This window comes from Mytilus trossulus, chromosome 10 (assembly GCF_036588685.1).
Source record: "Mytilus trossulus isolate FHL-02 chromosome 10, PNRI_Mtr1.1.1.hap1, whole genome shotgun sequence".
In the NCBI taxonomy this organism is placed as follows: domain Eukaryota; kingdom Metazoa; phylum Mollusca; class Bivalvia; order Mytilida; family Mytilidae; genus Mytilus; species Mytilus trossulus.
In genome coordinates, this window is record NC_086382.1 from 77842767 (window position 1) to 77868425 (window position 25659).

The following is a 25659-nucleotide window of genomic DNA, read 5'->3' on the forward strand; positions in this document are numbered from 1 at the left end:
CTAGTAATGGATTGAATAACTGCCATGTCATCAAATATCCACATGCTTTCTAAGGAATGACCATTTTCTAAAAGACCATCCAGGACAGATTTTAATTTTCCTTACATGTGTACCATCAAAGTTTGCAAGATACATTGGAAGAGGACCTAATTCAAACTGGAGAGCCTTTTGCGCAACCAACTATCTTGTCTGGGCTATGACAAGCAGGCGACATTTTTTTCATCTGCTCTCAATGTTTTGTTGTTCTTATCAGCCATTAACTGCTTGTCTTTTATTTCCTTTTTTAAAAATATAAGCAATGATAATGTTTTAATTGTTTTGAAGATATCGGTTGACTTTTGTATAAGCCGTTCATTAATGAAAATTTTTGAAGCAAACTTTCCCTTTTCATACGCGTTTAGCAGGTTGCACATTAATTCCGAAGAAGCAACAGAACCCGAGAACAAGACATATAACTGCTCAGATGTTTCAAATGGATTTGACCAGCGTTGCAGAGTCTGAAACAATTTCATAACATCAGTTTTGTCTCGCTTCATTCGAGTTTTTTAAAGTTCTTTTTGTGCGGATGTTTCAGGGTTACCCATTCCTACTGAATCTCGATATTTAAGGATATTGAAGCTCCTTCCACTGCTGGTCGACGTTTCGTCCCCGAGGGTATCACCAGCCCAGTAGTCAACAATCTGTGTTGACATGAATATCAATAATGTGGTCATTTATATAAATTTCCTGTTTATAAAACTTAGATTTGTTCGAAAAACTAAGGATGTTCTTATCCCAGACATAGACTACCTTAGCCGTATTTGGCACAACTTTTTGGAATTATGGATTCTCAATGTTCTTCAAAGTTATACTTGTTTGGCTTTACACATATTTTGATATGAGCGTCACTGATGAGTCTTATGTAGACGCGTCTGGCATACTCAATTATAATTTTGGTACCTTTGATAAAAATTTCATGTACATTTAACAACCAACGCTTAACAGAATCTTTGTTAAAACTAAAAACAACAAAGTCAATTTTTTTTTTATCTCTTAGAAACCAAAGAACATAAAAAGTATGGCCAATTCTCATAACTGACTATTTGACGTTCATTCAAAGCGATGTTTGTCGATTGAATGACTTAATAATCTTAAGTCAATCACTACATATATAGCTAAAACACAAAATATAATCAAGCACACTTTTATTGAGTTCGATAGAGTGCACCTTTTCTGAACGCAAAAAAAAAAACCACCTTAATTTGTACTTTTTCAGTAATATTTTGTTACACATTCACTTTATAAAATAATTTGTCTCACCAAAACATCACAAATCGACATTTAAATGTGTGTTTTCAGTTGCAAATTGATAATGCTTATGTGTGAATGCACTGTACATGTTGTATACTGAATCAAAGACGGTAATTTGATGATTTCCGTAATTTAACGAGTATTTGCACGTATATATATATTATCAAATATTTCATATTTTAGACTATATATAAATACTGCAAATGATTGAAACATTGTATAATGATTAATTCTAAAGTTTAATTAACTAAAACGGGTAAATGAATAACGAATTTCTTTATGAAAGGAAAAAATAAGCCTTAATTTTAACCCAAAAAATCGGATTGTTTGTAATGTAAAAAAAACTTTTTTTAAAACAAAAAATCTTCAGAGTTACATTAAATATGATAGTTTTGTATCTGTTTTAGTTGTTTACACCTATACTTTATTTTATTTTAGTCGCTTTATATCAAAAAATTTAATTAAAAATTACTTAGTCGTGATTGCTAAATGAGGGGACCATTGAAAGGGACGTTTTTAAACCTCTTTTGGACACTTTTTTTTTAGTCTAACACCTTGTATTTTATCAATAAGAAAATGAAGTTGAATTCTATAAAAAAAATCGCGGTACCCTGGGGTGTAACACAAACTCCTTAACTAGAGCGCTTTTGAGAACTAGCTGATGGACTAATTTGCATATATGCTACTTAGTATAATGATTTTTGTTTGTGTTGTTCCATCATCTTAAATTAATGGGTTTTATCAAATCAATATTGTAAAATGTGTACAAATTTACTAAAAACTGCTGTTTGGAATATTGAGGGTCTCACCACTGACAAGATAAATGACCCACATTTCAACAAAATTATTTCACAGTTTCAGATTATAAGCTTTATTGAAACTTGGACAAATGATGTTGATGTTAATGAAATAAGTATCCCAGGTTTCTGCTGTGTTGACAGTAATAATAGAAAAAAACATCATAAAGCCAGACGCAATTCTGGTGGAATAAATATTTTTGCTAAAAATTCCATTTCAAAAGGAATAAAAAAATTACCAAAATATCACACTGATATCCTTTGGATCAAAATTGACCATATTTTTTTTCAAATTAGATAAGGACATATATATTGCTACAGTATATATGTCTCCAGAAAGTTCTAGCACGAACATTACCGGGTTAGAACCCATTTATGACAAGCTACTAGCTGATGTTGTTAAATACTCTAATTTAGGGCACATTATAGTCCAAGGCGATTTCAATGCCTATACTAATACAAAACCAGATTTTATTGCCTTTGATAATTCTTGTACTTCAAATCAAGATGATTTACAATATATTTCTGATCAAAATATACCAAGGAATAACCTTGACACCAAACTTGTCAACAATAGTGGAAAGTATCTACTGAATTTATGTAAGGAATCAAGTCTTAGAATACTAAATGGTAGAACCATAGGTGATTTACATGGTAAACACACTTGTATTACATACAATGGATGTAGTGTTGTAGATTATATGCTTGTGTCTAAAGAATTATTACATATAGTTGGTTATTTTGAAGTACATGACTTTACTTCTTTGTCAAATCATTGTATAATAAGTTGTTCTTTATTAATAGGTTTTATTATGCCTCAAAATACACCCCAATATCAGTTGGATCCTATCCCAAATAAATTTATATGGACACCTGAAGCAATAAATCTCTACACATTAAATAGTAATAGTATAGAGAGTAAAAACAAATTTGAACAGTTTTTGAAATCAACTTTTAAAGACTCTGAATCAGCAGTAAATTCTTTTAATAATATACTATATGAAAATGCTTTGAAGTCTGCTAAACTAGTAAAGAAAGTCCCAGTCAGAAATAAAAATCAAAATAGGTCAAAAAGACGACCGTGGTACTCTGAATCTTGCCGTGAACTTGGCGTTACAGTAAAAAATTATGCAAAGTTAGTTAATAAACATCCCTATAATTCTGAATACAGACATAAATTTTATTCTTTCAGATCTAGACTTAGACGTCAATGTAAATATGAAGAAAATAAATACAAAAAAGATATATTTTCAGAACTTTATACATGTGAGAAAGACCCAAAGATGTTTTGGAACATTTTGAATAAATTAAGTAGACAAAAAAGTAATAACCAAGAAAATGAATCTTTACCACAAGAAGATTTCATCCAGTTTTATAAAAAATTGAATAGATGTGACATAAATCACAATAGTTTTCACTCTAAAATTATTAAAGATTTTGACTCTCTAAAAGAAAAGTTTAATTTATCACATGTTACAGATGACTTAACTCACTTGAGTTCAGAGATAACAATTGAAGAGATAGTAACAGCTATTCGTTTAATTAAAAATGGCAAAAGTACATCAGCCGACATGATTTCAAATGAAATGTTGAAAAATGCAATCCCCATCTTAATAAAACCACTTCATAAACTCTTTAATAGCATATTCGAATCTGGTCAATTTCCGAGAATATGGAATGAGAGTTTACTTGTTCTCTTGCATAAGAAAGGGGACAAATTTGATCCAGGGAACTATAGAGGTATATCTATTAGTTCCAACCTGGGTAAACTTTTTAATAAAGTTTTATATAAACGTTTAGTAAAATTTATGGATATCAGAAATTTAATAAGTAAAAATCAAATAGGTTTTAAAGAGAAAAGTCGTACAGCTGACCACATATTCACTCTTAAGACCATAACTGATCAATATAGACAAAAAAAGAAAAAAGTTTTTGCTGCCTTCATAGACTTAAAAAAGGCATTTGATACTGTATGGCGACTAGGTTTATTTTCTAAACTCATAAAACATAATATCCCCAAAAAAATGTTTAATGTTATTTATTCAATGTATACTGATACAGTAAGTAGAATAAAATTCTCTAATGGGTTGAGTCCTCCATTCCTATCAGAAAGGGGTGTTAAACAAGGTGACGTATTGAGTCCCCTTCTTTTTAACTATTTTATAAATGATCTAGTAGGTAATCTTGATAACAAACATAGGGATCCAGTTGCTATTGGGGATACCTCTTTGAACATTCTTTTATATGCAGATGATATTGTTTTACTATCTGAAAGCAAAGAGGGTCTACAAAAATCTCTTGATATTTTACATGAATATTGTTCAACATGGAAACAACAAGTTAATACTGATAAATCAAAAATTATGATATTTAATTCTAATGGCAAGACATTGTTAAACCATTTTACTTATGATAATGCATATCTTGAAACGGTAGCAAATTATTGTCACTTGGGTATTGTTTTAAAGTATAATGCCAATTTTTGCCTTGCTGTGAATACTCTAATGGAAAAAGCCAGGAAGGCATACTATAAAATAAAGAAAACTATAGGTCTCAACAACCCATGTAGACTTCTTGAAAAATTGTTTGATTGTTTAGTTACTCCCATTCTTACATATTGTAGTGAAATTTGGGGGGTGGATTCACATTTTAAAGACTCTGATCCATTTGAAAAACTTCATGCTAAATTTATCAAAGACATATTAGGGGTTCACTGTAAGGCATCTAATGATGGATGTCGAGCTGAACTTAATAGAATTCCCTTAAAAAATAAAATATTATATTCAATATTCAACTACCTGAACCATATATATAGTTTCTTTGGAAAATTCTTTGGCATATGATATATTCACTAAATCTGTAGATTCAAACCCTTGGGTCATAAAGGTCAAGAGTCTTTTGAATGAACTTGGAATGTCTTATATCATCAATAACTTTAATTATGTTAAAGGTAATTTAAATTCTATTAAACAAAGAATTAATGACCAATGTTTGCAAGTTCAAAATGCAAATATATTTGAATCCAAAAAGTTAGACTTTTTCAAAAGTGTCTACATAATGGGCAGAAGACCACCCTATGTTGATATATTAAAACACAGAAGTGACAGAGCTGCAATATGTAAGATCCGTATAAGCGCTCAAACACTGATGATTGAAAGAGGGAGACATCTAAATATTCCCAGAAATTAGAGATACTGCTCTGTATGTAATTCTGGTCAAATTGAAAATGAAAAACATTTTCTTTTACATTGTGAAAAATACTCAACTAAGAGGGACATATTTTACCATAAAGTTTCAAATACAATTGTTGATTCTACAAAATTTCAAAAACATGAAAATAATATAATCTTTTTATTAAATAATAATTCATACACAATCCTAATATTAACTTCCTCTTTCATCTCAGACAGTTTGAACCTGCGTAAAGCAGAACAAACTCTATAAAATTGCTAATAATCATTGTTCATAATATTACATATTAATATTGTCGTTATTTTCAATACTTATTTTGTTTGACCAACTATGTAATTGATATATCTTTTTTTAATCATTTACTGTTGATGATATTGATATCGTTCGATGATATTGTTCGAAATATGCCTATTGATATTCTATGGATTATTACTATTTGTATAACAGTTGTATGGGCCATTGCCAATTATTGTAATTGTGTTTGAGCCAATAAAATATTTGTATTTGTATTTGTACACTACACTGTAAAAATCTTTTTGAGAAAGAGCAGGTGCGATTTTTTAAATTTGTATTTATGGTCTAAAAGAAATGCACTACGAAATAACTGTGTTCTCGGGCCTAAGAGATGGATTCCTGAAATCTAGATTCTGTACTTTGGCAACTTTCCTGAATGATTTGCTGGTTTCAATTTGTCAAACTCATTCAAAGTACAGGATTTACATATTTGGTTTACAGAAATTCTGTTAAAATGTGCCATTTTGGCATTCTACGGCTATAATAAGCATTTTAAAGCAGTTTAAAGTATATGCCTAAGAGGCATGCTGACTTTCTAACTGAGAGCTATTTTGTTCCTGATATTTGTGTTTCTATGCTAAAATCAAATTTAAATAACCATTTGTGAACTCTGAATATAGAGAAAAGAAGATTATCACAGAAAAAAGTGCAGCATATTTTGTATCCATGGCCCTGGTTAAATTGATGTATGTAAAATATGAAGAGCTTTGTTCATCAAATCTGTAGTCCATCACATATATTTCACTAAATCTGTAAAAAAAAGCACTTTACTATATTCAGTACACCTACTCCTTTCAAATGCTACCATATTATTTTTCCGTGTGATAGTAAGTGGTCCAAATTTATGCCTATTGAGACTAAAATTAAATGCAAGTTTTCCATTGAAAAGGGAAAAAAACTGGCCATCAGACCATATTGTCTTTCAACAAATGCAAATGCAAGAGTCCTCATAACACCTCAGCATAGAAATGAGCAAAACGTAACACATTTTCATTTCTGATAGCTTCTGTGTGCATTTTTATGTGTCAATATGGGCTATCGCCTTAATCGACTCTAAATAATTCTCAGTACTACATGGACCAAGACCTTTTTATACTCACGTGGTATGCTTTTTGTAACTTTTTTATACATTTAAAGTGCATTAAATATATATATGAAAGAATAATTTAGGCTTAAAAAACTTCAAATTGGCTGAGAAAAATGCATATTTATATAAGGCTTCCCTGAATTGGAAAATCTCTATTTTCAGGCATAGGCTCATATAAATTTGACTTTTGAATAATTATAATACATCTGATGAATATTATGAGTGTGCAGATGCTTTTAAGACTTAATATATAATATTCAAGAGCATTTAAAAAGCCATTTTTTGCAAAATTTAAATTTTAAGGCTAAAATCTTGACAGTTGAAGATATTTAATTTATACGTCAAAAATAAACATCCAAATGTCAATACTAAAATGACCCTAGTTTCTCTAGCATATGCCATATGGCCATGAAACTTGGCAAACTATTTCATAATTTCCTAAGCCTAGGTTATGCAAAGTTTTATAAAGATTGGTCAAGTCTTCCTGTCCTATTAGGTCCAAGGACACATTATCGTCCTTTGGTTTTCGTTGTGTACGAATATAGTCCCTAGTGTAAACAGTGTATAACTTGCATGTTTTATTCAACACACTTTCCCAATTTATTTCTTGATATTAAATGCATGAAATATAAAGAAGGGGGAAGTAATTACATGTTAAAAAAATCTGAATCTTTATGTTAAGTAGTGATTTGGACCAGTTCAAAAAGGTCAAATTTTATCACGTCTGAAGCTGTCAAACTGAATTTTACACCCCCTTAACACAGAATTGTCAATATTTTGAGTTAGAGCTGGTAGAAGTTTCTATAGTTTTGATATTATTTGTCTCACTGGTAGTACACTACACTGTAAAAATCTTTTTGAGAAAGAGCATATATTCAAAATTGATCCGTGTTTGAGTGATAAACATTTTGTATTAGTCTCATGGCATTTGGCTGAGGCAAACACTAGTTAGAGAACAGAAAGCAAGTTTGGGACAGGCGGACAAGGGTAAAACTTAATTGCTGATAGCATAACTGTGTGGCAAATATCATTGATTCATCACTACTGGCTCCGCTTCATTTTATCACAGACTTGTATAAAGAGAAGTGGTATATTCGTTTGATATTGATTTTGCTGTTTTTGTGGTGTCCGTTTGACGTGGCTCTGTACTTATGTATCCCGTCGTTGTGCGTATTTTTTCAACCAATCCTCGTCATTTTCTTGATGCAAGTCAAGATGATATAGTCATTTTCTTGATGTTAGTCAAGACGATATGAGGCAGACTAAACTAGCAGAAAACAATTGTAAGGGGAAAACCAAGAATTTAAACTATATATACAATAAGAAAAACTTAAATAAATCAACAAACCTTTAAAGTTATAAAGCCAAATAAGTACAAAGTTGAAGAGCATTGAGGGTCAAAAATTCCAAAAAGTTGTGCCAAATACGGCTAAGGTAATCCATTACTGGGACAAGAAAATCTTGTTTGTCTGCTTCAATTTTAGCCATGCCGTTGTCAGTTTCTTTTCTTTCCTCTTTAACTCACTTAAGGTGAAAGTGATAACACTGATATATGTAACAAAACCAAAGACAGCATAAGAAGTTAAATAGGGAAAATCTTGAGTTCCTGATCTCACAATTAACAAGTTTTTAAAGGTATGGCACACACGTAAACAGATTAACACAGTTAATAACAGGACAGACCAGAGGTCTTGGGACAGGTACAAGGATACATTGATCTTAACTACCCCAATAACCAAACATACCACCCACTTTGACACTATTTTACTGGCGTGATGGTATTGATATTTCAAATGAATGCAAAGGATTTATCACACTTGAATTATTTTCTTTGCTTTGAATTGCAAAGCAAGTCTCAAATTCACAAATTTAAGACCCTAAAGAGTGTGTGGGAATTCGGAATTTGGTCACAAATGGTTTACCTCCGAACGGCAGAAATCTTCAAAAGGGGTTTTCCGTTATGTCGTGCGTCAGGGACAAATACGGAGCCACCTCTGTTTAAATAGAAACTCAGAAATGAATGGACCTTTATTATTAATGTGACCTACCGAATTACTATTCACCGGATTTGTAATCACATAAGCAACATAACGGGTGCCACATGTGGAGCAGGATCTGCTTACCCTTCCGGAGCACCTGAGATCATCCATAGTTTTTGGTGGGGTTCGTGTTGTTTATTCTTTTAGTTTTCTATGTTGTGTCATGTGTACTATTGTTTTTCTGTTTGTCTTTTTCATTTTTAGCCATAGCGTTGTCAGTTTGTTTTAGATTTATGAGTTTGACTATTCCTTTGGTATCTTTCGTCCCTCTTTTATTGGACCCTTGCAATAACTGTAGGTGGCTTGTAGCAATGATAAGTTTCTTTCTCAATTCAACACTCTCATTTCCCCGTGCAAGTCGATATTTCCAGGATCGTTAAACGGGATGGCCTTCATTACTTGACCAACATGTACCTTTTAGTTTAATCCATCATTATCTACTTTTGAAAATACCTGTGCCTAGTCAGGAAAGTGACAGCTTTTTCCATTCGTTTGATGAGTATTGATATTTGATTTTACCATTGATTACGAAGATCAGGTGGAATCATTCTTTATTTTAAAAATGAATTCAAAAAAAGTAATGCTATCATTAAAATAGCCCAAAGTAAAAACTACATCTTTATTAAATTAGACAAAGATAAATGTGGTCTTACACATGATATTTTTTAGGCTGTGTATATATAAATCCAAGGGCAAAGTCAGTATGTCCAGAAAACGATAAAATTTTTGATTCATTATCTAGTTTAGTGAATAAATACTCAGAATTGGGTAAAGTTATAATCATGGGAGACTGTAATAGTAGAACTGCTAATTTAATAGATTATATAGAACTTGATGAGACAGACTACCACCAGAATTCTGAGGGCAAGTCCAATTTACCTACAAATTATACATCAGATCTAATTTTACCCAAAAGAAACAACCTTGATCCTGAGATAAATGAACAGGGAAGAATGCTAATAGATTTTTGTATAGAATCAAAGATGAGAATACTTAATGGTCGAATTGACGGTGACTCGCTGGGGTTCCATACCTACTACTGTCCAAGAGGAAGTAGTGGTATTGATTATTTTTTAGTTTCTGAAGATATTTTTCATGAATTTGTTTATTTACATGTCTTTCCACCAAATGAGCTTTCAGACCATAGTTTATTATGGACTGGTTTAAAAAACAACAGTAATTATATATACTCACAAATTAACAACAACATTAATACTAAGGATTGTGATCTTCTTCCAGGTAAATACAATTTGGAATCAGGCTCAAGAGAAAAATTTGTAGAAGCCGTACAAGATTCAAAACTTTTAATTGATCAATTTTTACTAGAAGTCAATAATCCTGAAATGGATATAAATAATTTATCTGAAAATCTGAGCAATATAATTTTAGACTCAGCAAATAAAACATTTAATTTTAGACCATTCAAGGGGAAAAGAAAGAAAAAGAAAGGAAAACAGAAATGGTTTAATGGAAATTGTAAATTTTTTAAAAGGGAACTTAACAATCTTGGAAGTAGATTACAACAACATCCTAATAATCATGATTTAAAAACATCATACCACCAGTTAAGAAGGGAGTACAAAAAATTACTAAAAGATACAAAAAAGAAATTTATAACAGATATAATTGATAAATTAGATTCTCTTCATGAAGATAACCCTAAATTATTTTGGAAAACCATTAATAATCTGAAGAAAAATACAAATAGAGAAGAAAATCCTATACCTCTATCTGAAATGTCAAATTACTTAAAAAAGCTTTATGAAGAAAATAATACTGATTTAGATATCTCGAAGATAGAAATTGAAAATATTAATAATAAACATTTAGATTATGCATTCATTTGTAAAGAAGTCAGAGATGGCATTAAAAAACTTAAGAAGAATAAACAACCAGGAATAGACCTTATATATAATGAATTCCTTTTATATGGAAAAGACCTATTACTTTTACCTATTGTTAATTTATTTAACAGAATTTTATCAAGCGGAAAATTTCCAGATGCTTGGAATTTATCTTGTACTTCCTTCTTACACAAAAATGGTGACATAAACATATGCGATAATTATAGATGTATTAGCCTTACCAGCTGTCTTGGCAAGCTTTTCACCTCATTATTACAGAAAAGACTGCATAAATATATGGAAGAAAATAATCTTTATAATCCCTTTCAAGCAGGATTCAGACCAGATTATAGAACTGCAGATCATATTTTCACTATTAAAACTTTGATAAATAAATATTTACATAAATTAAAAAAGCCTATTTTTGCTTGTTTTGTAGATCTCTCTAAAGCTTTTGACTCTGTTTGGCACTCAGGATTATTTAAAAAACTATTAAATCTTAAAATTGGAGGAAATTTCTATAAGATAATTAAACATATGTACTCTAATTCAAAGTTTGTGGTAAAAAAAGAAAACTTTATTTCAGAAGCTCATAGAGCCAATAGGGGTGTTAGACAAGGTGATGGTCTTAGCCCTCTGTTATTTAATATATACACTAATGATCTGCCAAAAATATTTGATTTTTCAAAAACATTTCCTGTGTCACTCATTACAACACAATTTAATTGTTTACAATATGCAGATGATTTAATTCTACTGTCAGAGAGTGAAAAGGGTTTACAGGCTTGTCTGGACAGCCTGGGAATATATTGTAACAGATGGAAGTTGAAAGTCAATATTACTAAAACTAAAGTTATGATTTTTAGTAAGGGCAAGAAAAAATCTGCCATCAAATTTAAAATTAATGGTCAAAATATAGAAACAGTCGATAAATATAAATATCTTGGAATGCTGATTTCATTTAATGGCAATTTAAAGCATGCCGCAGAACATATGTATAATAAAGCTCTTAAAGCAGTATTTAGTCTTAAATCAAATATTCTAGATTATAATTACTCTGGTACCAAGCTTAAGCTAAAATTATTTGATTCTCTAATTAGACCTATTACAACCTATGGATCAGAAGTTTGGATATCCGATTTTACTTTAAAAGATTTAAATAAAGATAATATACCATTTGAAAAAATACATAATAAATTTTGTAAATATCTACTTGGAGTACATAAAAAGGCATCAAATTTAGCCTCCAGGTGTGAATTAGGAAGATTACCAATTATTAATTTTATTACTAAATTGGCTTTTAAATATTTCATAAGACTGCAACAACTTCCATCTGATAGATTTCTTGCTGAAGTGTATAAAGTAGATAGAGGACTTTTCAAAGAGGGGTCAAAATCATGGTATTCATTTATTGATTATAGTTGCAAAAAATTTAAATTGGATGTAAAGAATTTGGAAAATGAAAATCTAGAATTGAAAATACACGATCAAACCATCCAACTAATTAAAGAACAGCTTCAAAATTATTCTAATTACAATTCTGACTCAAAGCTTAAATATTTTTCATTTTGTTACACAAATTTTTCTCTTCAAAAATATCTTGACTTTAATATTCCAAAAGCACTATGTAAAAATTTGACTAAGTTAAGAATTAGTGCACATTCTCTTTTAATAGAAAAAGGTCGTTATCATAGACCAAAAATTCCGCATAACTCAAGACTTTGTCAGACTTGTGATTTATTAGATGATGAAAAACACTTCATTTTATACTGTAAAAAGTTTTCAATTTTAAGACAAGATCTCTTCAAAAAATTAAATATCGACCCCTCGGATTTAAATAAAAGGGAAAAGGAATCTACTATTCTACATAACATTATGTATCCTTTAAATAAAATTGATACAAAAGCTATCTGTACTTTTATTGAAAAAGCTTTTGAACTATATTAATGTTTTACAACTTATATTGGCTCTGTCCAGATATTATTTCTAATGTATATGCATTTATTTTGTATTAATTGTTTTAATATCTGTTCATTGTGTGGAAGACATCAATTGTGCACTGTACATATATATTGATTATCCAATAAACATATTTGATTTGATTTGATTATTAAGGACTTTCCGATTTGAATTTTCCTCCGAGTAATTTTGTGATTTTACTTTTCAACTTTTAATATTTCCCGTCTTGAATTTTCATAAAATACAGAATAAGAATAAGAATATTTATTTCCAATTTAAGGGCCCTTTAAAGAGCTTTTATGACATTACATTACATACAAGAAAGTAAGATTAGACATAAATTAGAGACATATAATGAACTGAAGAAAACAACATTGTTTAATTCTATAACACTTGCCTATTAAACACAAATGTCAAATATGCAAAAGTTTGATGAACTAACTTTACAAAATTGTATGGGTTTCAAGAATAATGCAAAATAAAGCCAAGGCTCCGTGTTGAAGGCCGTACTTTAACCTATAATGGTTTAATTTTTAAATTGTTATTTGGATGGAGAGTTGTCTCATTGGCACTCACACCACATCTTCCTATATCTATCTAATTTGATTGGTAGGAAAAATGCAGGTAAAAGTATAAACTACAACACGTGGCATGGATCACTTACCATAAGACCAAAGTTAAAAGTTAGAAGCTGCCGCGATGAATACTATTGCATAGCAAGAACTTGTAACTTGGAAACTTTAATATTCCTTAGTTATATGGAGGCTGTCTGTTGTATTGTGTTTGTATTAACTTCATGCAGACATTTACCAGAATACAGGCAATGCACGACCCTGATGAAGTTTGTCGCTTAATTATTTGTCAATACTACTTAATACTGGGTACTGGCTATGTTCAGTGTAACGGTTAATACATCCACCCGTTAATCTGAGATATGTGCCTCTAAGGCAATAGAAGTATGACTAGTTGTCTTCTCATCAGAAGTAAAACGTTGACAAAATGAGGACGTTAAATCCGATGCCTCGTGTTTAAATCAATTTAAAGAATACTTTCAACAACTCTTTGATGAGTCCGTAGCTAGCCAGTTGCTAAATAGTAAAATCTTATTTTCTGTGGCAGTCTGAATTTCCCCGATCGTCATCCCAGATTGGTATCTTTGACTAGACCGTTAAAATGCATGCTCTCGTCCGGAAAATGCATGACATATTTGCCACTGGATATTATCACACCAACAGTCTTATCAATCTATTAGGAAATATGATCTTAAAACAACAGAACGACGTCAGAGTTGCAACTTAACTTTCTCAATAAATCATTTATTTATAAGTGAACATCTTGTGAAATGTTTAGTTCAAAGCACGCCTTCCGATATGTAAATGATAGCGCTAAACGTTCTAGTATATTATAGTGATATTCGATACTTTCTTATTTTAGGTAAGTTTATGTATTGAAAATGTTTACTTCTTGATGGGTAATAAGTCCTGCTTATTGAATACATTCGTTATTATACTCATAACCAGTCACGAATATTCCCTCGCACGGTAAATTCAATATTATGATTACATTGCAACAACTAATAAACTCATCATAGATACCAGGACTAAATTTAGTATATACGCCAGACGCGCGTTTCGTTTACAAAAGACTCGTCAGTAACGCTCGAATCCTAAAAAGTTGAAAAGGCTAAATAAAGTACGAAGAGCATTGAGGACCAAAATTCTTAAAAGTTTTGCCAATACAGCTAAGGAAATCAATGCCTGAGGTAGAAAAGCCTCTTGAATATTTCTATTTCTTGAATAGTATTTCAAAAAACAAAAAAAATTGTTACAAAGTAACATAAAAAAGTATACTGAACGCCGAGGAAAATTTAAAACAGAAAATCCAAAATCAAATGGCAAAATAAAAAACTCATGAACTCATCAAACGAATGGATAACAACTTGACTTGGTACAGGCATAATGCCATGATCATTTAAAAACCAAACAAAGACATTTGTGATTTTCTTGAATGCACGTGGCGGTCCTTATAGATCTAGTTATTGTGCTATTGTAAAACTTGTTTGTTTCTGGTCTTTCACTTTTCATCTTTTGCCGTGTGCTTTGTCTAAATGCCTTTTAAAGTTTCTTTGTTCCATTTATGACGTGTTTCTGTACTTATACATCCCGTATGAGGTTCTGTACTCTTACATCCCGTCGTTATGTTGTACTTTTGCAAATCTATGGCATTTTGAGTATGTAATGACAGAGGACCGAACAGGGACTACAATCACAACATTTACAATTATACTTTTTTACAAAGAACCATTACAATTGCAAACAGTATTTATTAATGAAAAATTACAAGCGAAAATTTTACAATGTTACATAAAGTTTAAATATCGGAGTCGGAAACAAGTTTGGGAAAACTTTTATAAATTTATCTCCTTAAAAGAATGACATCTATTGAACAAACAATATTACGTGCCATCTGGTTTTTTTTCAGATGAAGGTAGCATATAATAAATTGAATAGATATATAAAACGTACACAACATAGTTACTGGAACCAACACACATGTCCGATTAAAGTCAATTACGCCTACCAATCCACCAGATTTTACATCGTAATTATGTATATATCAAAATCAATTTTCAAAACATTTTGTTTTATTTATGTATTCTGAAACTTTATGAAATATTTGCATAGTGTTCTCGTCAGCCCTTAAACTGTCCCTTATAAGATAATCTTCAGATGAGAACAAGAAACCGTCCCAAAAGTATCCCTTCGAATTTGATTATATTTTTAAAGTTTCTACTTGACCACAGGAACACAATGCGTTTTCGATAAGATAATTTTTTATTCTTAACAGATCTGTTCTCTTCTTCAGCCTAACTGAAAATTCAAAGGTATTTTATTAATATTTTGAAAAAGATATGTCTTAAAACATGGTTTTGATTGATTTAAACGAAGGTATTGTGGTAAAATGACTTTTGATAAAAATTTGTTCTGCATACCAGTTCGTTAACTTTAAGACCCCATAGTCCTGTAGTCGTGTAGATCTAGTACTAACACAAAAAGATAATGAGGACAATCTCAGATATTTCGAAGCCCCAATTCCCAACGTCTTGTAGCTTTGAGCCGTGGCAATCGTTTGCGCTCATTGTTGATAAACGTTCGACGATCAGATTGACCATTCAAAGTAGATACTCTTAACTTGCATACCGTCTGTTCAGACGACCCCTCACTCTGACACCCATCCCGTGGCTTCCCAATATACATAGGTGGCTAACCGTCCTTACCCGGGCATGCGGCAATACCCTTGGAGCAGTCCTTTCAGTCTCTTGATCGGCCGTATGCGTTGGTCAGACTCTTTTGCGAAAGTTTGAACTAATGTGAGGCATTCACCGATTAAAAATCCTACGACGACACCATGACACCGACCCAGATTTTACTCGGGGCATATTAGCCGTTTTAAAAAGTGTTTCCGTGGTGGGAATCCCAAAGAAGTATGGTATGTAAATATAACAAACATGAACCAATGGAAACTAAAAAAAACATTGTCACTAAATGAATACAAACATCTCCAGAAAGGAGTGTTGCCATATGAGACACATCGTATCTTTGATTTACATATTGTTGCGTATAAATATTTGTTTTTGTTTTGTCCAACTACATATCATTGTAATTTATACTTTTATTAATCCAAACTCCGCTGAAGTTTCCCACAGGCAGTGATGTGCCTGTGGATGAGGATGTGGTTGAGGTGGTGGACGAGCCACTGAGACCGGCGACCCCACAGGGCCCCTCAAAAGAGCTGTTCACATCAAGCAGAGGACAGGAGACACAGTAAGTTATACTATCCATATATTGTTGCATGGAAATCCTCATTTACGATTTAATAGTAAAACATACATGCATGAATGCTATTTACTGGTATCATTAACATATTAATCATCACCGACATCGTTTGAACCCTACAGAATACCATCACTATTGAACCCTAAAATAGACATGCATAACTCTTAATTACTGGTATGATTAACATTAATCATGGTCTACATCGTTTTAATCTACCGAATAACATCACTATTGAGCACTAAAATAGACCTGCATGACTCCTATATAGTGGTATCATTAATTCTCTTATGGTTTGGGCCTGTTATCTATTTCTCGCATGAATAGATAATTCTCGTATCACACTGTTCGGAGTGTGATACGAAAAAGTGATACGAAAAATGCGTTAATTTGATTGGCCAACGAAACCTCCTGAAACGATATTGCGGCATTTTCATTGGCTATTCTTTAGGTCATTGTTGACAGTTAAAGGTCACAATGATGTACATTTCCTCCATTGCAACGGAGATAAGCGATTTCTTCAATAATATAGAAAATACGCACACTTTTCACCTTATTATATATTCTTATTCAAATATTATTACATTCTGAAGCGTACAAAATGTTTAAAAAAGTCTTGTGTTGAAGATTGACGACGAACAGGACATCTGACGTCACAATGCAGTTATGTTCAAGCGACTGGGTCGACGTTTCGCGGATTTTTTTTATTAAGCACAAAAAGCATGTTTACCATAAAAGAAATGGGTTTCACAACTCGGGAGAATTAGATATCGTTTGATATCAACTCTCTTTATTTAATTTAAATAGTAATAACAAACTCGCCACAGGCTCGTTTATTATTATATTGAAATTAAATAACTCGAGTTGATATCAAGCGATATCTAATTCTCACTCGTTATGAAACCTATAACACAATATTCCTAACCTATATCATACGAACCTACCGACACCATCACTAGTGAACCCTTAAATATACATGCCTGCATGACTCCTATTTACCGGTATCATTAACACATTAATCATATCCTATATCGTTTCAACCTATACAACTCCATCACTATTGAACACTGGTTTTTATACTGTTTGCTTTATAAATATGACAATGACGATGCGCGAAAGCTGTGGTGTTCCAATTCAGTTACACAGACAGATTGTTCATGGTGTTCCTTTAGCCTATAAAAAATCTTTACGTAATAGCCGAAAATTATGGGTATTTGTGTTATATATTTTTATAATATATATGTATTGTATGTTCAAAGTGAACTCTTGACATGGGACAGACGCCAAACATAAACAGATTAAGTGTTATTCTCCTAGTGGCGATTACTGTTTCGTATCAATTTCTTTAAATGACACTTGAACAGATTATCAATTGTTTACTAATAATTGCCACAATATTGATGGCTATTGTCTTCATTACCAAAAGAAACTAAAAAATGTACGCATGTAATGTTACTTTCAATATGACTTGAGACTGGTTAATTTATTATGATAATCTATATTTACTCACCAATAATTCCACGTCCTCGCCCTTGACAGATTTCGCCTCCACCATATGGTCTTTGGTGAGGTGCGTAATGTCCCCTGCTTGCTTCGTGTTGGTCAAGATGAGCAGGGTCATTAGACAATTACGCACCTCTAGCTGTTTGGCGGTGTTCAGTGGCCGACTCCTTGCCTCCTCCAACATGTTGTGGAGGAATAGATGGCGGTCTTTGCTCAAGACGGAGCCCACCATCCATGCCTCTATCGTCAAATCGAGTTCTCCGGCTGCCCGTCTGAAAGAAAGCAAAAAAATGTCTTAAGCTTATCTTTATGCCGTTATTTGTGAGTAATATAACATTTGAAGATGACGCGACTTCTAATCCAAATGACCAAACAGATGTTTTTATACACCAGACGTGTGTTTCTACGAGTGACGTGTGATTGGTGTTATTACTTCCGGCAATTTAAAGGTATTATAATTTGTATAAGAAATCAACGAAACATCCAGCAACAATATAATAACCCAGTGGTTTTAAATAATAATAGATAAAAGACATTTGGTGTGGAAACATGTTCTAGCAAGTGACTTTCTATAAATTTTTAATGTAATTTCTATCGTTTTCCTACCAGTTATAATGGTGAAGGGTCAGGTAAAAATGGGTGATTGAGTAATTCTCTTAACACTCTTAAGATATAGATTGTAGAATTGTACCTTTCCACTAGCCTTTTGTTAATCTCCTCTTTTATGGACTTTGCCATGTTTTTTAATTTGTTGACCACTGTCAGCATCTGTATAGGCGAATAGTTGACATATCTCAGCCACTTGCCGGAGCCTAAAATAAATGTTAGGAAGTGAGCCAGGCTGTGCAGGTAGGCCTTCACACTCTCTGGTTGGATTCTGAAAAATATGAAACATTTTTATGAATTAATTGAGAACAAAACCAACATATAATGAATATATCTTTAATGCGTACAACAAATAACAGCACTATCCCTATTACAAGGGATTTGTACAATAGCTAGATCAATTGTACTGTATGTTTGTTATGTTGTTATTGTTTGTAATAACCCTATACACTGCAATCAATAGTTATCCGAGCTACCTGATTTATAATTCAATACGCCAAACGCGTGTTTCGTCTACATAAGAGTCGTCAGTGACGTTGAGATCAAAATAGTTATCAAGCGAAAACATGTTCAAAGTTGAAGATTAGTCAGGACTTAAAAATAACAGACAGTGGTGGCGAATACGGGTACGATTATCTATTCCTCGGATAAAATGTTAATTAAGTGTAATATGATTTTACCATACTATACTTCACTATACTATACTATACTCCGGAACTAAATCTAACTACATATACATCGACACCTTCAATTGTTTATCAAATACTGCATTAAAATCTCTCATTTGACGAAACTTCATTTCAGTTGACTGTTTGGTAACTCCAGAACTTTCAAAACAAACTCTACTAACATATATACTCAACACTTATATGTTTTTATTTTATAGAAACATCCATCTTAATGTGGGTTATCTCTGCAAATTGTATGGCCTCGCGTACAGCCAAGTGAAAAGTAATAATCAAAATCATCGCATCTCTGTTAGGTATTTGGATGTGCTGTATAGAGCCAAGTACAGCATCTAAATCACTCAATAGTTGAAACTTCAAAACAAAAACTTCAGCAGACGCCTCTTCAGAATATAAATTCAGTGTAAATTTACAACCAGCGTCTGTAGGAAAATGACGCTGAACACAATGATGATTGACAGGTGTCTACGATGTCAATTGACGTCGAAGCAGAATCAGGATTTCTCTAACTTCAGCCTGGGCATAAAGATGATTGACGGGTGTCAAATGACGTCATAATAGAATTACGATGTTTCCTGTTTTAGGAAAACGTTAAATTGTTTCTTATTTGAAGAGTTAAATTGATAATAAAATGACTACCTGATAGGTTTATGGCCATTTTTCAACGCAATATCAACTAACCAGGAGAAACATACAGACCCAGCTGAATATGAATTTGAAAGAACTCACACCAAACTAAAAAATAGGTGAAAACCATACACAAATCTAAAGGCATAAAAAAATACAAGTCTATGAACATGGTCGTCGACATTTTTTCTGTTTTTTTTAAAGTGGGTCTAAAACGGTTTCTTTTCGTTAGAAACGTGCAAAAAAACATGAACCCGAAGAGTGAGTTCCAAGCGGTAATTCTTTTGACACTGGAGGAGTTAATTTTGGACACAAGTAGCCAAGATGTAGCCAAATACCGTTGAAGATGTAGGCCGGTGTAGCCAAGATGTAGCCCTGTAGCCAAATCAACGTTAAAAATTGATGCCGTGATTTAGCGGTAATTTGACAACGGTTGTCAAATTACCGTAAAAATGTATCCAAATCAACGCCAAAAAGTAGCCATTTTTGTAAGCACCGTATTCAGAAGTGTTAGCACCTTGATTTATGGTGCTAACCTACTTTTCACTGGTTCTACGACTCTTGTCGTAGAATTGGTCCGCCGTCTCAGGCTTGTGAGCCATGTGCTTGGCCAGGGCAGTCTGGGTCTGGCGGTCGGCTCCAGCTTCTTAAATGGTAGTCACAGCCAGCTTGCAGTTCAAACTGGATGTTAACTAACATCGGCAAGTCCTTGTCAATGGACTTGTCAAACTTCTGTCACTCCGCATTGACCATCTTGGACATAGACTGCAAAAGAGAACATATGTAATAATTATTTTATCAAAGTAAGTGCAACCTGTATTTACGTAACGATATAAGTAGCATACAACCAAGAAGGATTGCATTTTCTGCATCCAATATACAGTTATTGATATTGCTTGCAATTAAATGTTACCCTTATATTACCAAAGGGGCTATTGTGACATTGCGATTTTTATCGCTTACAAATTTTCCCTAATTAAATGTTTTGAAAGTTCTGGAGTTACCAAACAGTCAACTGAAATGAAGTTTCGTCAAATGAGAGTTTTTAATGCAGTATTTGATAAACAATGTAAGGTGTCGATGTATATGTAGTTAGATTTAGTTCTGGAGTATAGTATAGTATAGTGAAGTATAGTATGGTAAAGTATAGTATAGTATAGTAACAACTTGGTCTTTTCTTTGAGCCTCATCAATATCCTCTTCACTGGACAAAATTACTACTACATGATTACTCTCTAGTTTTACACATTCCTCTTTTACTGTTCCTCGTCACTTGACGAAATCACCACTGGTGTGTTTCTCACGTCATCGACTTTGCTTGCTGAACTCTCATCTTCAGTGCTAAACGAAATCTCTTCCCTCATTATTACGGGCTCCGCCTTAGCCATCAAATTGGTATATCTAGTAGATCCCCTTGGTATGTGATGGTATCTGACCAAGTGGTCTCCCAGTCTTTTCTTAACTTTCCCGCATTTCATTCTCCCGTTTTTTTTCTAGCGGGACAAATGAGGGTAATGTATCCCTTTCCAGTCACCACTACATTGTTCTTTTTTTGCTATGGAATGTTTTTCGAGTGCTGATCTTTCATGTGTCTCCAAATATATCTCTGATTCACCCCACATTCAGTACATTGAACTCTTTTCCTTATTCTGCGACGTCTTGTTGTTTGTCCCATTTTGTTGGCTATCTGTGTTGTGTTTTTTGTCTCTTCTTCTTTTTCTCTATCATTAGACCGTTTGTTTTTTTCTCTTGTTTTGTTGGCTACCTTAACCCTTACCCTAGTTTTACGTCTCTTCTTGGCTTGGTCTGTGCTGTATCCCAATCACCACGCAGAATCCTCTTTCCAAACAAAGCAACCTTCAATGTTCTCTTTTGGGGTGACGGGCCAATGACACCATCATCCTCGACATCTGTAAGACAACAAAGTGTAAAACAATTATGTTGCCATTTACCACTGTAAAGTAGTCAATCACCGCTTTAATGTATTTAAATACCTTGGCGGTATATGGCTACAAGATAGCGGTATTTGGTCACATTTCAGCGGAGGTAACTAGTGACCGCCCACCGTTATTATGTATCCAATTACCGTGGCGGTATATGGCTTCAAGATACATGTTGTATATAGTTTCTTTTCTTACACGTTTTGATAGATGACAAATTTGCTAATATTTTTAACTTTAAACTCAAAATTATATTGGAAAATTTTCTGTACCAAGTAAGATGTACTAGTTGGTTGATTGATTGTCGCTTAACGTCCATTTCGTGCTTAATCTACTTACAGTGTCGTCTGTATCTTTCAAGTTATCTTCTTTGTCTGTCCCGGTATCAGTCTTTAAACTCACTACTGCCCATCTCGTATATCTGTAACGTTTAAGAAGTTAATCATCATTGTATGTTTCCTTTGTATTTGTCTATTTAACATACACAAACTACAATTCGTCAAACATCAAATGCAATGAGGTCTCGGTAAAATGATAACTTATAAAGAAACATATCAAGCATTTCGGTACATTGAGAATCAACATGTTGAAATCTTAACCACATTCTAATTCTGGACTCAACATAACAAACATGATTAAAGAGAACATGCATGACAAAGATACTTATTATATAATTACCGTCCAAAAAAAAAAGTTCGAAATCTCTATGAACGAAATAAAAATGTAACTAAAATAAAAAAATGTAAGTAACAAAAGATGTGTACTCAAACGCTTCTTTGTGACAAAAATTTTGAAGAATGAAAAAATCATGAGCGTTGAAAACTGCTATGTAGTCCGATCCGTGTAGCGCAAAGTCTGTACAATCCAAATTGTTTTGCTGGCAATATTCTAATGCTTCAGTGAATTCAAAGTGTGAACAAAAACTGAAGAAACCATATTGATGAGACATACTGAAATAAACGGAAAATCATCAAACTTAATGAAATCAAACTAAATCAAAATATCAAATAAGGGAAAAAAAATCAATCTATTATATTTTAACATAAGAAAATGATGTTACAGATTTAATGTACTCATATGTGTATATGGGTTTGCATACGACCATTTAGTAAAAATGTGTAACGTCATAATTGTTGAACTCCAAGGACTAACATATAATTCTAAAATACACATTTCTTACCCCTAAAATATACTATTTTCAACATTGTTTTATCTATCAAAAATAGAAGTCAATAAACGCGATTTGTTTGCCGTATTAGTTATTAAAATCGATTCAGAAATAAAAAAGTTATGAACAAAAGTAATGGCAACCCTTTTTGATGATGACTCTTTGGCGTTCAGGAAGCAAATGGCTAATCTGTTGAAACCTTTAAGTTAAATACCCCAACTCAACAACATTTTACCATAACGGTTCCCAACTATACAATAAAATAAAACACACATACAGAGTTGTATATTCAAGAATGTACCTTTGATACTTTTCTAGTCCTTTTATTTTGAACAATAAAATATGAATCCAAAGGTCTGCTTTTCAAAATTCATAAGTATATGAAAATTGTAAAGAGGTTTCATTTAAACCCTAAAAAGGGTCAACATTGGGTTGTGCGGTGATTGGCTACAATAAGTTAAATAGTAGGGTAGGGTAGGTTTAGGTTTGTACTCGGTATTTCACTTTATCTTGCGTTTGTTTCAATCCGAAACCCGTTTTGAAATTCTAGAGAGCAGATCTTCTTATCCATATACAGTGATAGGCGTTTTTCTTAAAATTGTAAGACTACAACATGTTTGAAGTAATCTCCACATTAGCCAAAAAGGAGGTCTTTTTGGCGAACAGGGTAGGCATTTTAAATTCAACGCTGACACAATATGCTTGATGTTTTGATTGATCTTAAACATATTTTGGATGCCCACAGCATTGGACTTTCTGAAAAGGTAAAGTACAACTAAACATTAGAATGAGAAATTTACATAAGATCAAATAGATCACTTGATTAAATTGATTGATAGAAAATATTAAAAAAAACAAAAAAACTTTAGTTTTTGCTAAGGGTATGGTCAGTGTTACACTCGGCATTTCACTATATATTGCGTTATTTTTAATCCAAAACCCGTTTTGAAATTTTAAAAAGCAGATATATCGATCCATATATAGTGGCAGGCGTTAATTGAAAAATTGTAAGACTTCTTTATGTTTGAAGTTACACCTAGATTAGCTTAAATTTGGGTTTAAACATTGAACTAGTTGTAAAAAATGCCACTAGATTGAACCCTGTCACAGAAAATCCTAGTTTTACAATCCGTTTTCAAAACATCAGACCTTGGTAGTGACCAGTACACTTGTTAGCAAATTTAACGTTAAGCCTAACTTTTTAGTCAATTGCTTAACTTTGAATCAGTACAAATAATAAAAAAAATGAGAGATCGGATTGGTACAAAACTTATTACGATGCTTTATAATGTTATTTCCCACCTGCCTGCCAAATATAAATTTATTATCTAAATTAACCAAATATCTAGCCCCAATAAAGAATATATCATAGTTTAGGATCGTCAGAAAAAGTGACTCTGTATACCGGGTAGACCCAATAGTGGAGAAGTCGCATTTTGAACATGTATGCCACAATTTTTTTTTGGGGGGAGGGGGTTTGGTGCCCTTAAATTGATAATTTTGATAACCACATATACATACTTTTATATGCACACAAAAATATGCACACACACACTCACTTACACATATACATACATGTATATGCACACAAACATACTCGCACACATACATACTAACACCCAAACACACACATACATACTAACACCCAAACACACACACACACACGGTTGTAAATCATCAGCTCAAATAAAATACATGATTAGGACATATTCAAGTGCTAAGGAAGTCACTTTATATCGGTGCTCTCTGTTCTTTCTGTTGTCTTCTGAGCTCCCAACGTACGCGATCTACAATCTTCTTCCGATAGGTTTTACCAAGTTTCTTTTTGAGCTCATCTAACAACTGGCCTCCTCGATCGTCCTCTTTCATTGATGTTAGAATGCTGACCAAATTGACGGTCCTCTTTTAGATTTTGTCATTACAAATTTCCAGCAGTATTTTGGCCTCCTCCGGCTCAATACTCCTGCGTGTGGTCTCCTTTTTGTGAATCTATGATGTCATTGTTAACCTCTCGGTAATCCTCATCATCCTTCTGTGAATCTTCTTCTCCATCAAACGTAGTAGCTTCTAAATCAATCTCTTTATCTTTTTCGTCTATCTCGAAGTCTTCCTCATTTATCTTAACCATTGGTGTTTCTTTCTTTTCAATCTCTGTATTGACGGGCCAATGTATGCTGTTACTAATCTCTTTGGGTGGAGCTGTATGAGCTATTTGAAATTCACAAGTACTGTTAGTGGCAGTGTCGTCCGGAAGTGCGACAATGTTAGCAATTTTCATCTGAACCATAACCTTAGGTATTAAATTGGTCACCATCATTGCGTTGTTCCTCTGGTTAATCATGTTGTAATGGCGATCAGCCGTCTCAGGACTGTGGGTCATGTGTGCGGCCAACGATTCCCTGCTGGTAGAGTCTGACAATCTTACGTGTGTGGCCGTGCTATTTCTAATTCTTGTGGCCGTGATGCATTTCTGGTTTAGTCCTAAATTAAAATATTGTTTGTTTGCCCTTTTCCGACCCTAGTTTTTGGGACAGGGTAAGTAGGTAGGTAAATTATTTTATTTTATTTTGCCAAAAAAATAATTTGGCATGGTACAATTTATTTCATGGGTAGGTAGGTAGGTAAAATATTTTATTTTAATTTTCCGATACAAACCCTGCATGATATCATTTTTGTTTGTACTGCATTTTTTCTGTGTGCTTTGTTTGGTATCTTCAATAATATATCCTTAGATCATCTGCATTTATAAAATTCTAAGTATGCACATTTTTAATACACACTGTAGTATATGCAC